The sequence below is a fragment of the Protopterus annectens genome, chromosome 6.part0 (assembly GCF_019279795.1).
Source record: "Protopterus annectens isolate FY-2018-M chromosome 6.part0, PAN1.0, whole genome shotgun sequence".
In the NCBI taxonomy this organism is placed as follows: Eukaryota; Metazoa; Chordata; order Ceratodontiformes; family Protopteridae; genus Protopterus; species Protopterus annectens.
The window spans coordinates 1,041,230,367-1,041,246,127 of NC_056737.1; the positions used below are offsets into that span (position 1 = coordinate 1,041,230,367).

A 15,761-nucleotide genomic window follows, 5' to 3' on the forward strand; every position below is an offset into this window, starting at 1 on the left:
GATAAGTGCCCCATTGGGGTTCCTTTTTACTTATCTCCTCTTTTTGTTGCTTGTGGTGTTTCATGTCATCCAAGAAGGGTAAAGGCCCATATAGAAGACAGATTCCCCATAAAGACTACCACAGACGGTCTCTTTGACTTGGTGCACCATATATCCTGTTCCATCTGTCAGGCATTTATACCCAAGACCCTGTGTCGTAGACTCTCTTCTTTAGAGCTTTATCTTGAGAATCACTGTCTTCAGGTTCTTGCGAAATATAAGATGGAGGGAACCTCTCGCTCTGAGGGACAGCTGTCTGTGAAGAAGGCCAAGAAGCCTGGGCTGGAATCTTCTGATGTTCAGCCTCTGCCAGACATCTCTCCTGCGGTGAATGAATGCCCGGAGGTTCGGCTAATTTTATCTTTGGATTCTGCTGCTGTGACCTGGTTGGAGGTCAATGGGGATCTGACTTTAAGCATATTCAAGGAGGCATTGCAGACCTCCACTTCAGATGCTCGGGGGGGGAGGGGAGTAAGCCTGATTATCTTTTAGGGGCCTAGGGTTGTTCCACAGATATTAGTCAGAGAAGTCCCAACTACCATCATTGAATGCAGTCCTGAGTCAGAGCCTCCCACATTTTATAAGGCGGACATCCCATTGAAGAAAAAGCAAAAGACTAAACAACGTTACTCCTGCTCCAAAGGACCTTCAAAGTGAGCAGCAGTCTTTTAGTCAAGGTGCTGTGATGGCATTGAAACCTCCTCAGGGAGTTGCTGTTCCAGCCTCCATTGGTTCTCTACTCCCCTTAAAAGCCACAGGGAACAGGATTCTTCTGAGGAAGAGGTGGATTCAGATGAGGAATCCCTTGCTTACTCTTCTCAGATTCCCTCTTTTTTGGATTATTGCTCAGAGGAAGAGGAGTCTACTAGTCCAGATACTCCCTTTGAAAAGATTTCTTTTTGGGATACAGTCTTGAGGATGATGGTGTTCTTTAAATGGGATTGCACTAATGTTTCTGAGGTACAAAAAGGTACTATGAGTTGCTGCAGATGAATTCTCCTGGGCCTTCTCCTGTTCCTCCTGTTTTGGCTGCTTTACTTAGCTGCATTTTCTAATGATTCTAAGGCTTCAGACTCTCAGCCCGATTTCCAAAAAACCTGATGGATTCTACAAGGTGCTTGAGGACTAAATTTTTGTACAAATGCTCATCTGCTAATCACCTAGTGGTGTCTGTAGCCTCTGTAAAGCCCTTTCACTTGCTTCATTCTCCCAAGTTATTGCCCTTTGATAAAAGTAATAGTACCATGGAAAGGCTAGGCAAGAAAGTTTATACTTCTGCCACCTTTGCTTTTATGACTGTTTATCCGACCCATATGTCCAGGTATTTGGGTGGCTGTCTTATCCCTGGCTTGTCAGGTTATTGTTGACCTTCCAGACTTTGAGGGCAAGACTTCTGGCCTTTCCCTGTTAGTGACTTCCTTCCCAGGTGGTTTGTCATTCAATGAAGTTATGATGCAGCAGATGCATATTCTAGGGCTGCTGCCTTTGGGTCAGTGATGAGGTATTCCTGGCTTCAGCTTCAACCTTTGCTGGATGATATTAAGGCTAAGTTGATGGATGCCCCTCTTGCTTGGCACTTTTTTGGTGGTGCTGCTGCTTTAAGTCCTTTCAGAACAGGGGTAAGGTTTTACAGAAGCTTAAACGTGTTGTTCTCCTGTGCCTAAACTCCAGAAAAAATACCCCAGTAAGTCAGTATTTGTTCACGGGCGAACTTGCCTTCCTCCTAAGGGTAAAAAGGGTGCTAAGTGGGCTCCTCCTGCTAAAGCTACTCAGACTTGTGTGTCTCAGAAGTCTCCTTTTCAGATAAACCAGGTGCTGTCTGACTCTCCTGTTCTTCCCAGTCACTTTTCTCTTCCTTTCTCTCTCAGTTTCGCTGCAGATTACTTGGGATTCCTGGCTTTTGTCCATTATTTGCCAGAGGTATTTCATGGTCTGGAAATTCCTTCCCCATTTAATGGGTATTCCTCAGCCCCCCTCAGTAACAACTCTTTCTTTCCAGAGGTGCTTCGGGATCTTTTGCCTCATGGTACTATTCAAGAGGTGCCTGTGTCTGAAAAGGGAGGGGGGGGGTTACTCCAGGATGTTTCTAGTGCCCAGGAAAGAGGGTACTTGGAGACCAGTTCTAGACCTCTAGCTCATCTAACCACTTTTCTGAAGGTGCCTTCCTGTTGAATGTTGTTCCTTCAGACTTTGTTCCCTGTTCTGCTCCCTCAGGCTTATTTGGGGTGTCTGGATATCAAGGATGCTCATCTCCATATTCTAGTTCATGCCCTTTTCAGGAAGTTTTGACATTTCTCTGTTGCTTCCTGGTATTTTCAGTTCTCTGCTTTGCCCTTTGGCCTTTCTACTGCTCTAAGGGTATTCTCAAAATGCCGAGCTCCTGGGACTGATTTTTGCAGGATTCAGGGGATCTAAGTGTTTCCTTACTTGGACGATCTTCTATGTTAGGCATCTTCTCCAGAGATCCGTTTGGAAAATCATTTTTCCATTTCTCTTTTACAAAACCTGGGGTTCACAATAAACTTCAAAAAGTCTTTTCTAATTTCTCAAGATTATGCGTTTCCGGGGTGCAGGATACAGATTGTACCTGTGTAGTCATCCCTGCACCCTCCCAAGGCCTTAACACTCGACACTTATTTCCTTCTTTCAAACTCTTCTTCTGGACTTTATAACCACCAGGGAATTTCTCGGGGCTCTGGCATCCAGCATACCTGTGCTCTGTCTGGCAAATCTCCAGTGGTTTCTGAAGTCACTTTGGCTTCAGCATGTGTATCTCCTAGAATTTGTATTTCCTCTTCTGCCTTATCTCAAGAAGGAACTTCACTGGTGGATTCAGCAGTTGTCTTTAAATCCAGATCTCCCCTTTCATCCCCCTCTTCCCTTTCAGGAGCTGTTCACAGACAATTCAGTTGTGGGATGGGGAGCAGCTTTTGGCTCCCTAAAGGTGCAGAGGGTGTAGTCGCCTGGTCAACACAGACCATATCAATGTCAGAGATGAGAGCTCCTCTACTGACACTTCAGGCTTTCCATTCTCTTTTCTCCCCAGGGCCTCTCGAGGTGTTTACAGACAATACTGCAGTGATGTGGTATGTAAACAAGTGGGGTGTGGTGTGGGGAACGAGATCTTATCTTTGCCGGTTGGCACTTCCAGTGTGAGATCTTGCTATCCAGTATCAAGTGACTTTTAAGGCAGTTTACATTCCCTCAGGTCAAAATATTGTGGCAGACACTGAGCAGGTCCTTAACTCAGTCCCACAAATGGATGCTTCACAGGGATGTGGTTCTGGACATTGTCCACCAGTGGGGCACTCCTCAAATAGATCTTTTTCCATCTCCTCTGAACAGGCAGCTTTCTTTTTTTTGTGCCAGAGTCCCAGGTCCTCTGATCTGGAAGGTGGACGTCTTGTCTTTTTCTTGGAAGGGGGCATTTCTCTATGCTTTCCCTCCCGTTCCACTCATTCCAAAAGTCCTGTTCAAAATTCAACAGGATGCTCCTAAAATTTGTTTGCGATTCCCTTTTGGCCAAGATGGAATTGATTCCCTCCTTTACTGCATTTAGCCAAGGGCAGTCATCACAAGTTACCTCACAGGGTGGACCTATTCACACAGAACAAGGTATTTCTCTCATCCAGTCCTACCTGGCCACACTTCAACTGACACTGTGGGTGATTAGGATTTTTATTCCACATACACTTTTGTTCTGAAGGCATGTTTTGGGGTCCTGCAGAAGGCTGGGAATCCCAGTACTAGGAAATCCTACTTATCCAAATGGAAGAGGTTTTCTGTTTGGTTTCTTTCTCTTAATCTGGATCCACTTGCTCTGTGGATGCTCCTTTGGTTCTTATCTGTGTGAATTCCTTACTGCTGGGTTGGCTTATTCTTCTGTTAAGGCCTACTTATCAGCTGTGTCTTCTTCTCTGCCTTTATCGCCTCCTTTAGCTTCTAGATTTGAAGCTAAGTAGTTCCTTAAATTTGTCCTTCATATTAGGCCTCCCAGGAAATCTGTTACTGCTCTCTGGATCTTAATTTTGTTTTGGAGAAATTGAATCCGGCTCCTTTTGAGCCTGCAGCTTTAGCTTCCTTGCAACATTCCTCTTGGAAGATTATATTTTTGTTGGCCCTTATTTCTGCCAGATGGGTGTCTGAGTTTCAAGCCCTTTATGGCCTGTCCTACTTTTTAAGGAGAGGGTGTTTTTGCGTACTGATCCTTTTATGTGGTGATATATGGTGAATGAGTTCTTTTAATCAGTCTATTCATTTGCCCACTTTTTTCCTTCTCCGCAATCTGCCAGTGAGAAGGTGCTGCATATGTTGGATGTGCAGAGACAACTCAGATTTTATTTTAGATAAGACTAAGTCTGTTAGGAAATATGATCACTTCTTTGTTTCCTTTCATCCTAGGTCCTTAGGATTAGCTCTTTCCAAGCAAACTTTTTCCTCTTGGATCTCTGAAGTCATTTCCTTTGTTCTTTTCTTGGTGAAAGCTTTCCTTGATTTGTTAAGGCAAATTCTACTAGAGCTGTGGCTTCTTCTTTTGCTTTTTTTCCCAAGGGTTTGGCTACCAGCTGTATTCTTGAGGCAGCTATCTGGACTTCTGTGCAAACATTTACCAAGCAGTACAAGTTGAATGGAATCTCCAGAGCTAGTGCTGGTTTTGCTAGGGCCATCCTTCATGGCTTCCTAGAGGGCTCTTATGGTCCTTCCTCCTCCCCTCCCAAGTTTCTTCCTGAGCTTTGGCGGTCTCACTAATGTTATGAATACTGCAACACTGAAATAAAACGACATAGTACAGCTGTGTAAAATCTTACCACAATGGTAGATGTCCTTCTTTTCACTGTTGCAGTATTCACTCCCCCCAGTCCATTTATCATCTGGATGACCTGGCTCTTTTTCCTTGGACTGGCGTTCCTTCTGGGCCTCTCAGTTCTGAGGATGGTATGTCCGAATGTCCTCTTTATGCCCTATGCTACATGAGGAGCATATGTGTGACATATTGCATACCTTAAAGCAACTTAATGCTTTAGTATACTGGCCAAATGTCTGGCCACTTTTGCCAGGGCATCACTAATGTTATGAATACTGCAACAGTGAAGAGAGGGACATCAGCAGTTATAAGATTTTACGCAACTGTAATTTCCTTGTATACTATTACAAATTAGAGGTGAGAAAATCAGCTTCAGTAGCACTTGTGACCTTTGCTACAGACACATTTCATGTTCACAAAATTCATTAATTGTATGCTAGTTTTAATAATACTCATTTTAATGAGTTGCCTTCAGCAAGCCAGGAGGTAGGTGCACTATTTAAATTTGATGTTGCTGGGTTAACATAGATGTTAAAAGCTGCCCTTGTAAAAATGCAGTATTTCTGTGCAGTAGTGAATGTTTTAAGGAAGAGTTGTAACATCTCCCTCATTGTTTTACAGCAGTATGGAAAGCCTGCTACATTATGAGGAGGTGTTAGCTTTGATTACAGATGTGCTTGGAAACCTTAGGGTGATAGTGTTGTAGTATGAAAGGATTCCCTCCTTTTCTGCATTTTCTGTTGTAGTATGAAAGTTTAAAAAAAGTCAGTTTAGTTATTTAAAGTGATAGTAACCTTCATACTTAGTGTCCAGTGTAACTGGCATAACAGTCTCAAACTTCAAAAAAGGTTGGACAAGCCTGTTACACACACAGAGCTTAAACTATGAGAGCGCACCATTTATCAAAGTCAGACTTAAACATGGGTAAAAAAGGAGTTTGAGAATAATTTGGGGATAGTTTATTGTAAAGAAAAGCAACCTTTACATTAAAAAATCCTTTTCATAAGTGTTAAAATTATTGATTAAATTCCTATTTCTGGTATTCAGTTAATCTGTCTAATACCAATATAGGTGTCAAGACCTCATCACAGATATAGCTGTAGACAAAATTAATACTCCTTGCAGGAGCCTTTGAAAGACTGAATACAACTTTAAGGTGCTTAAACTAGTCTTATGGCTTAAGTACTTAACTGTCAAGCTGTTTATGGAAATTGCATTGATCCCTTTGTAATTTTTTCTGTTTCACTAAGTACAGAATGCACCACTGTATCCCAGGTGAGGGGAGATCAGTTATTTAACAAGAATAACATGACTTATATTTTTTATAGGTAGTTACCAAGCATACAGTCCAGGAGGCTATTAATGGGCACAGTTCATAAAAAATACATTAAGGTTCATGAAACATGAACAAGCATCAAAAAATATGCTGGCTAAGGTCCATGTTAAAGGTGAATAGAAATGGGAAAAGACCAAAACCGTACCTTCTCAAAGACTTGCATTTGTTCAGGTTATTGACCTATGGTTATTAGGGAAAACACCCCACCCATTTAAAAATGGGAGCCACAGCTACCTGCTTCCATCCCATTGGTAGAAAGCTGGTATTCAAACTATGTTAAAGCAGATTAAGTAGGCAGGGAGCTAAACTGGTTTTAATCTTATTAATGTACTTTAGGCCACATGGGCAAGGGAGCCCGCAGGATTTTTTGCAGGGGGGTGCAAACCCAGAGCCCCACCCACATAGCTCTCCCCGCCCCCTGCCAACACAGCCACGCCCAAGTCCACCCACCCCAAGCCCCGCCCACACAGCCATTCCAGTGTCAACATTACTTGGCTATTTCGCCCCATTTGCTGTAGACACTGTTCAAATCTGTGTGCATACTGTTTTATGCTTTAGTTCTACAGTGATTACAGGCAGTTGGATTTAATTTACAACTTTTATTTCAAACATTATAGCCCAAACACAGACATTTACTAAACCTAAACAAAGCAATAGTCTTACAATGAAAACAGACTTGGCATTAAAGCTTCTCTACTTTTGAAACTCACATTCAATGAAACAGCATTGAAACCCACATTCAAAGAAAATGCATCTGGCCAGTGGCAGGTTATTTACCTTTGAACTGTTTTCAAGCAATAGTCTCCTTGCACACTGTTAGGGCCATGCAAAAGTTATTTGATTTACCTGATTGTCTTAATTATAATATATAATTGAATTATATCCCTTGTATTATACAGCAACACTTGTCTGAGTGTCTCTGCCGAAGTAAAAGTAATCTGAATAATTCCACATTAAAGATATCTGAAACTAATGAAGATGTTGTTGCTAGAAAACAACTGTATATTTCAGTGTTTTATCTACAAATTCAGTGCCTGCTGCTGTCAAAAAAAAAAATGCCTATGTTAAATTAAAAAAATGGTAAGCTGGTACATTGCAATAGAAAATGGATGGCAAGCTGAAAAACAGGTTCATAGTTATTAGGCATCTCATCCAAAGAAGGACATCTTCAGGACTGCAGCATACAAATGTACATGCTGTAGGAATAGAACCTCAAGCCTCTACATTAAGATGCAAATATTCTACTTGTGGTGCTACTAACATAGCTTTAAAACTTTATACCACAATAGAGATACCATTTGCTAAACAAAACAGTTGCACATTGTAAATAGACTTGGCATGAGCAGCAGTAAACTTTGCTTCCCTTAAAACTCACAGTTCCTTGAAAATGCACTTGAAAATAAATTCCACCTGCTAACTCTAACTTGGGCATTTCACTTTCTCTCTCTCACAAACATACCACACCCCTCAAGGCCTCAACCTTAGTGCAAGAAATCTGGACAAAGCCTAAAATAAATAGGGACGGATTATAAATATGGCTCTCATAAACTTAGAAAATTGCAAGAGTAACAGGATTTGTGTTAGTATGCATTTTCCTAAATGATATGACGTCTAAAACTGAAATGTCTCATTATTTAGCAACTTCAATCCTTTTTAGAAGGAATATGGGGCAAAAATCTGGACATTCTGCAAAAACCTGGACAGCTGAGGGGTATGCTACCTCACACACACACACACACACACACACACACACACACACACACACACACACCAACTTCTTAGTGCAAGAAATACATAAAACAGATTTTTTTCAAAGTTACAACTGTAAACTCTGTGTGACCATGGTGTTGGTTTTTGACAGAAAGGTATAAAGGAACTCATGGCTATGTATATAGTTGAATCTCTCTGTACTGAACTACTCCCTACCGTAATGCTGCTTTAATAAATAGTGTTTGCATTCAGAAACTTTTACAGTTTTTATACTGAATTTTATAGCTACATGAATTAGAAAATAACCAGTTTCCTTTTCAGAGGCTAAGCTAAAAAGTCCATTCTTTACAAGCACTGCTTCCCCTGGAAAACATCAGAGACCTGGTTCAAGACCGATGACAGCACCCCTTTAATGCAGGATTTCAATACCTGCTCATCACAGAGACCTGGTTCAAGACCGATGACAGCACTCCTTTAATGCAGGATTTCAATACCTGCCACAAGTTCAGGTCTACCACCTTAGATGAAAGGGTGATGGTATCTACATATTCTTAAAGAACAATTCATCTCCAGACTTGCTAGGTGAGATAATGACGTGGAATTCCTCTACATCCAACTTAGCATTAACAAAACTCCTTACTGTGTCATACCTAACTATAGGTCCCCTCTATGTACGAGAACAACCAAACCAACACCGGGTAAAGACAAATGCCAATCTTGTATTGGATACAATAAACCTGAGTTTTTATTTGTACTTATTTTCGTACTTCTTTGGATATCTATTGGCATTTGTCTTTACCCGGTGTTGGTTTGGTTGTTCTTGTTTCATTTTACCAACATCTGCTTCTGTGTTTGGTTTCCCCTCTATGTACCCCATCAGTCCATATCTCCTACCTAACTAATATGGTGTCCCTATGCATTAAGCCAATACCATTATTCTAGGAGACTTCAATCACGTTTTCTTCCAAAATTGCCATTTTGAGGAGGGATTATTAGGGGAGAGCAACATTTTGAGCCAAAATTGGGGACAATGGAGAGGTTTGAATATTCCTACATCTACAAAGCGATTTGCACATACCTCTCAACCTCTTAATGCAGGAAATCTGGACAGGGTCAAATATTGGGGAACACAAACACTACTAAAAATTGCTCTTGTATAAACTTAACACAAGTGATAGAATAACAGGTTTTGCATTAGCATACATTTTTCTGAAGGTTATGACATCTGAAACTCAATGTCTCTCATTTAGTGACTTCATTCCTAAATTATTTGCTAGAAAATCACACATTGTATGAGAAACAAACCAAAAATAAGAAGCAAATATCAATTCATTCTGCAAAAATATGGACAACTGAGAGGTATAGTTCAACCGGGGCTGTCTAAGTTTGCTACCCTCCCTCCTCACAAAATCATGGTCGAATGGAGCTTCCCCCCTGCAGCCATTCCAATGTCCCATTCCTTGGTTATTTTGCCCCATTTACCATAAACACTGTAATGTGCATACTGCTTTACTTCTGCAATGATTTAGATTTCATTTGAAAGTTTTATTTTGCATTTTACAGCACAAACCCTAATATCTGTTAAGCAAAGCAATGCAGTCTCACAATGAAAATAGACTTAGCATTAAAACTTCTCTGCCCTTGAAACTCACATGCATTGAAACAGTATTGAATTGAAACCCACATTCAAAGAAAATACATTTCGCCAGTGGCAGATAAAGATTAAGTTTGGGCTATTTTCAAAATCATAGGCACCTTGAACGTGAAACATACACATGCTCTTTGATACACCTTCCTGACTGCATTACATTATATTCCTTGTACAATATAGTACACTTGTTAGAGGGCATTTTAAATGTATTGTTTTGAGCATTTTTCCAGTAAACAACGAAACAAAATGCATACACCAAATGACAAAACTGCCCAATTCAGAACATTTACATCATAAATAAGTCTACTCAACCTTCTATAGTCCACCAGTATCAGTAAATATGCACAATCTCTGAAGTAGTAAAATCCACATTAAAGAAATTTGTAACTAATAAAGAGGTTGCTGCTAACAAACAAGTTTATATGTCATTGTTTCATCTACAATAAAGTGACTTTTGCCCTTGAAGAATAAATTGCCTATGTTGCATATATTAAAAAAAAATGATAAGCTAGTAATACCACAATAGGGAATGGATAGCAAACTGATAACAGGTTCATAGTTACTAGGTATCTTTGCCAAAAAGGACTGCAGCATCCACCCCTTGTATAACACAGTACAGCATCAGCAATGCATCTAACTACTGTGGGAGTAGAACCCACAACCTTAAGCATCAAAAGCAACCTGTTGTGCTATTAACAATGCAAGCAGACTAAGCATAAACAGCATTAAACTTTTGTTCCCCTGCAGCTCTCAGCTCCTTGTAAAATCTACTCGACACTCAGCTGTATCTCTGAACTATGCAGCACAAGAAATCTAGAAAAAGCCAAAATTTATTGGGGGGGTGGACAAAAGGCCAAAAACCAGGGACACATTTTAAACATTGCTTGTATAATGTTGGAAAGTTGCTAGAATAAAATGCTGCGTTACCACCATACATTTCACTGCCACATCTTGAACCCAGGGGACCCTGTGCAAAACAGAGCAATATACCACTATGCCAAATAAGCTGTTTTGTGAAAGAGGAAGATGGAAACTTAAATGGCTACCATCTAGTGAATCCAGTTCTCACCATAGCGCAGCTGTCAACCTCTTAGCACAAAACACCTGAACAAAGCCAATAATGGGTGAATACAGCCCCCAAACATTCAGTGAATTCAGTTCTCAACATACCTCTTATCAACCTCTTAGCAAAAAACAACGGACAAAGCTAGTAATGGGGGAATATAGCCCCCAAACATATTCAGTTCTTACCATAGCTCTCAACCTTAGCACAAAACCTGGATGAAGTCAATAATGGGGGAATACAGTCCCAAAAATGGGGACAAATTTCAAATAACCATCTTATACACTTAGAAAATTGATATAATAAAAGCTTTTGTGTTACCATACACTTTCTGAAGAATATGAAGTCTGATATTCAAATGCGTGTCATTTTTAACATTTGTTAACCAGGAAAGTCTGACTTGGAACAAAAGCTAACTTTTAGTAGGTAAGGCACCCCAGCCAAGAATCAAACCACAGAACATGTAGCTGTCAGGCAACAATGCTACCACTGCATCAATCCACTACTGGCTTTGCAAGGGCACAAAAATACAGAAACCACAGATTTTATGAAGAACAGAAGCAACCAAGGTCAACAGTCTTTTCATATGGTAATCCATTAGCAGGAATTAAACATTAAAATGTCACCATTTAATGGCAAAAGCAATTAAAAGACTGCCAACTTACATATTCTTTTTCAGATATCTGTGGATGAACATGAAGACATTGTGTACCATCACCCAAATGCTGGTCAACCCCTCAATTAAGCTATAAAGGAAAAAAAAAACGTTTCTCATTCTGACTCCTAGCAGCATCTGCTGCAGCTTATTTTATGTTTTTTCGACTGTTTTTTATTATCTTAAGTGTTTACTTTATTATAGGCAAAGTCTAAAATTTAATTTATTCTTCAGTTTATCGAACCTACCAGACACAGTAAGCCCAAAGGCCAAATGGCTTGTATGGATGCAGTTTATCACCATCCTCATAGTTACTGAAATTCTATTCAGTCTGTTTTAGTCATTTTTTTGCCATAGGCCCTTAAAATACAGATTTCTATTCTAAAAAAGGAACTGCACATTCTAGACAAAATGGCTTATCTCTGATGTAGCTTTTCTAGATTTTCTTGAAAAACAGAATTTGCTGAACATAGTTATTAATTAACAGACCTGTACTAGCACATGATCTAGCTGGTAATATGGTTTTATTCATTGCTGTACATACTGCTTTGAGTTCATTCTCTCACATAATCCATGTTGTTTTGCAATGGGCTCTATTGAAAGATGCCACAGAATTTCTCTTACAATGGAATGAAGTATGTAATATACAGCTACTTTTGTACTTTATTTGAAACAGGTACAATAAAAATGTGGAGCTAAGCACACACACACACACACTTAGGAAGGTTGGTAATGTGAGCATTGAGGAGAGTTAGGAATCTATCTGTTGACGTGTTGGGTTGAAACTGTGAACTGTTTCTTGTGGTCTTGGGTTTGATTCCCAATGTTTTCATGCACCTACTGTTCATCCCTGATTAGGTTACTTAACCAGACAGTACTCTGGAGTTTTTTATGAAACTAAAATAGTGTTCTCAATTCTGTACATGACTGCATACCTGAAAAACTCAAAGACTGAAAATGCACTTAAATGGATACAAACTAGTATTTGATGGTAGGGGAGATGAGCTTGAAACTGATTTTTTGTTTTGCTATGCAATATGCTGGTACATATTGGTTAAAGTAGGAATGTGTTTGGGCATTTAGAAGACTGCCACATTAGTGTCTGGTTTCATATAGATAATGGTTAGTGATGGCTCCAGATGTCAATTCAAATGGGATGTGACTTTACTTGGAACAAAAACAGTCTTTAAAAGATTGGTGGAGTGGGCATTGAAAAGAATTTTAAGTCTGGTGGTTGGTGCAGCAGATGAAAGCTACAGGCTTTGGGAAGACTGTTTCATGTGGTCCAGGGTTTGGTTCTCATAGCCTTCATTTTTCCAATATGTGGCTCTGAGTGGATTGTTTAGCTGGACAGTGCTCTGCGGCTTTAGGGGAACTAGGATAGTCAATCTTGCACACCTATTGACCATCTGTTTGGTAGGGCAATCTGTGCTGACTAAACAGATGTCCATCAAAACACCATACAACAATGGTAGCGGCATCCATATATCAATAGTCAATATTTTTAAAATAAGAAAAACTCTTAATTGGATGCAAGAGAGTAAAGAGAATTAGAAGCATAGTTCAAAAGATATTTCTATTCAAACTAGAAACATGAAGTTCCATTGAAAGGAAATGGTGTACTTGTAGTTTAGTTACTTTAATAACACTGCTTTTTGTGTGTATATCAAATAAAATGAGCTTTCAGTCAGTAGTTTTCCTGTTTTCATACAACCATTCCTCTTAGGATTTTAATTATTATGGAAATCATGTTATAGGAATTAATAATAGCATGTGTATGTATGTAACTGATATAAGAAGTCTTCTTTAAAATGTGTTCCTTTAAATGTAAATTGCCACCATGGTAACAGTAAGAGAGGTAGTGTGTTTATATATTTAAAATGCAAAAGTTACAAGTGGCTTTTTTTTCAAGAAACTAATTTATTTAAAATGCTATTATATTATTTGATTAAATACAAAGGAATATATAGCCCTAACAAGCTCTAGCTTTAAAGAAAAGACGAGGGGTACAGAAATCTTACAGAGAAACACTGCTGTAATGTCCAAAGTAATTGACTCATACAGTGATGATAAAGGTATGATACTTATGGTCATTGTTTATTATTTAATTTATTTAACATCCGTTTAGTGGGAAAGTCGACTTTGAATGAGATGATTTTCAGTGAAGGCCCGTGGAAAAGCACTCCAGATACATGTCTTTGTAACATGGCAGGAAACAGGAGCACCCAGAGGAAACTCGCACAAATGCAGGGAGGACATGCAGACTGTGCACAGAAGGCACCACAGCCAAGAATCAAGCTGTAAAACCTCTTGCTATGAGGCAACGATGCAAACCATTGCACTGCTATGCCATTCAATATCAAAACAGAATATTAACCTTAGCAAACATACTAGATTCTGGGAATTGGAGCTAAATTCTCTAGAAAGTATCCAAAAATTTTAACTTCAGATATGGAAGAAAACATAATAATGACAGGAAACTTTAATGGTATACTTAAAGAAAATGATACCAGTGCAGTTATCAAACCTAGAATTTCTGCAACAGTGAAGAATTTAGTAAACTTTAATGACTTTCTTAATCTTAGAAACAGCATGTGTACCCCTGGTAGTAACAGGAAATATACAGATGAGGAAGAAAAAAAACACTATTAGAAAATTAAAGAGCAGAACAGTTGCTTAGAAAATGAAAAAGTAATTGATGCCTTTTAAACAAGGAAATAGAAAAAAGTATATAACATTTGTTAATGGAAATAAAGGCACAAAATAAAAGGTTGAAGGCAAATGAAGCTCCAAGTAATGACAGCATCACTTTTTTTTAATTATATAAAATATTACCTCACAGTGTTTTACCTCTCTTACAGAAAATATTTACAGAGACTAAACTGCATTTAACATACATCCATCATGGAAACATACACAATTTGTCCTTTGCTAAAACAGGATAAAGATCCATCTTTGGGTTCTTCTTCTAGATGTATGACACACACACACACCTTACTCACTCTGACAAGCGTCCCTGTTATCTCCCGTGAAGTCCTCAGCTAAAGTAAACCCATAGCTCTGTTTCACTGCTCGCTGATCTGACTCCATCTTCAGTCGTCCTCCCAGTTGCAGCTAAGGTAAACCCATCGCAAAACTGAAACCGTCTGTTTCAGTTCCTGCTCACAAACCTGAAACTGTCCGTTTCAGTTCCCGCTCGCAAAACTGAAACTATGCGCACTGAGTGATGATGTCAGCACGCATCTGTGCCTGGACTTGAAGGGCGTTCTTAAAGAAGAACGCCCTAAAAATAAAAAATATATTTTTTTTTAAATTTTAAACTAAAAGGAGATTAACTAGTCAGCCGATTCCAGGGGGGTGCAAGTGCACCCCCTTGCACCTGCCTGCGGGCGCCCTTGCACATGGGCCTGCTGTAACATCTGTTTTGATTTTACTCAAGGCAGATTTAACATTATCCTGTTAAGAGTTAAAAGTTTGACAAAACCAGAACAGTGTGAGGTTTCCCAGAGGAGCAAAAACATCTCTCTAAAGACCTTGGTTTGGCCCTCAATTATATTGTTAACTTGTTCCTTACATTAAGTACAAGGCTACTCGAACATCTTTCAAAATCTGTATGTTTGCAAAAATATTTTCATTGCCTTAAACATGTTAGGATAAAAGTAGTTCTACATATATTGCCTTAGCCTGCCTAATTTTCCTTCTGACTGTGATCTTGGCCTTTATGTATCTTATTATCTTGGGATGGGAAAACTCTCAACCTTCTTGCATGCTAGTCTTTCATGTGGCCTTGTTATGTGAGCTCTGAATAAAGTTGTCACATTTTTAATGATTCTGGTAGGTAGTACAATCTGGATAATTTTTGATCCGCCTAAAAAAGAAAGGATATAACCTACGCAGATGGGAGGATTCCCAATATTCATATTCTGAGGCAAATGAATTGGCATGTGGATGCCAAATGTCATCTGCCTTGCTATGAATCTGATGTATAGGACACAAGCCTCTGCCTCTCCATTAGGGAATCTGTCTTGGTGACACCCTTCAAACTTCAGCAGAGTTGCTAACAGTTTCTGTCAGGCCTGTCTGAGCACAAGCCTATGTATGTCTTCCTCCAGTCCTAGAAGTCCTGGAAGATGCATTCATAAATGCAAAAGTCATCTGGCTGTGGATTCCAGCAAGGATCCTTTTTATTAGGGAACTCATCCCAAATTGGTGAAATGTGAAACCAAGGTTCCATCTGCCCAAGTTGGTGGTAGTTCAGGTGGAAGTAAAAGACCCCACAAGCACTTATTGATAGAGTAGGGTTTCTTTTATTTAAAAACATTCTGTAAACACTATTTACAAACTTTCATATTTACAAATTTATACAGTGTACAAATTTATATTCCCTTCAGTTGTCACACAATCATAGATAACTTGCTTTTCATTATTATGTTCAACTTTCATTATCTTATTTAAATCCCACTCATTTTTCCACAACCACCATCTAATTTTTCTTAAAATTAC

General features: G+C 39.3%; 1 protein-coding gene across 1 annotated transcript in view; it reads left to right on the plus strand.

Annotated features, from left to right (window-relative positions):
- The window catches only part of SLC24A4 (solute carrier family 24 member 4), a 1,237,943-nt gene that overhangs the window by 477,709 nt on the left and 744,473 nt on the right, over positions 1–15,761 (plus strand). The gene's annotated exons all lie outside the window — the stretch shown is intronic.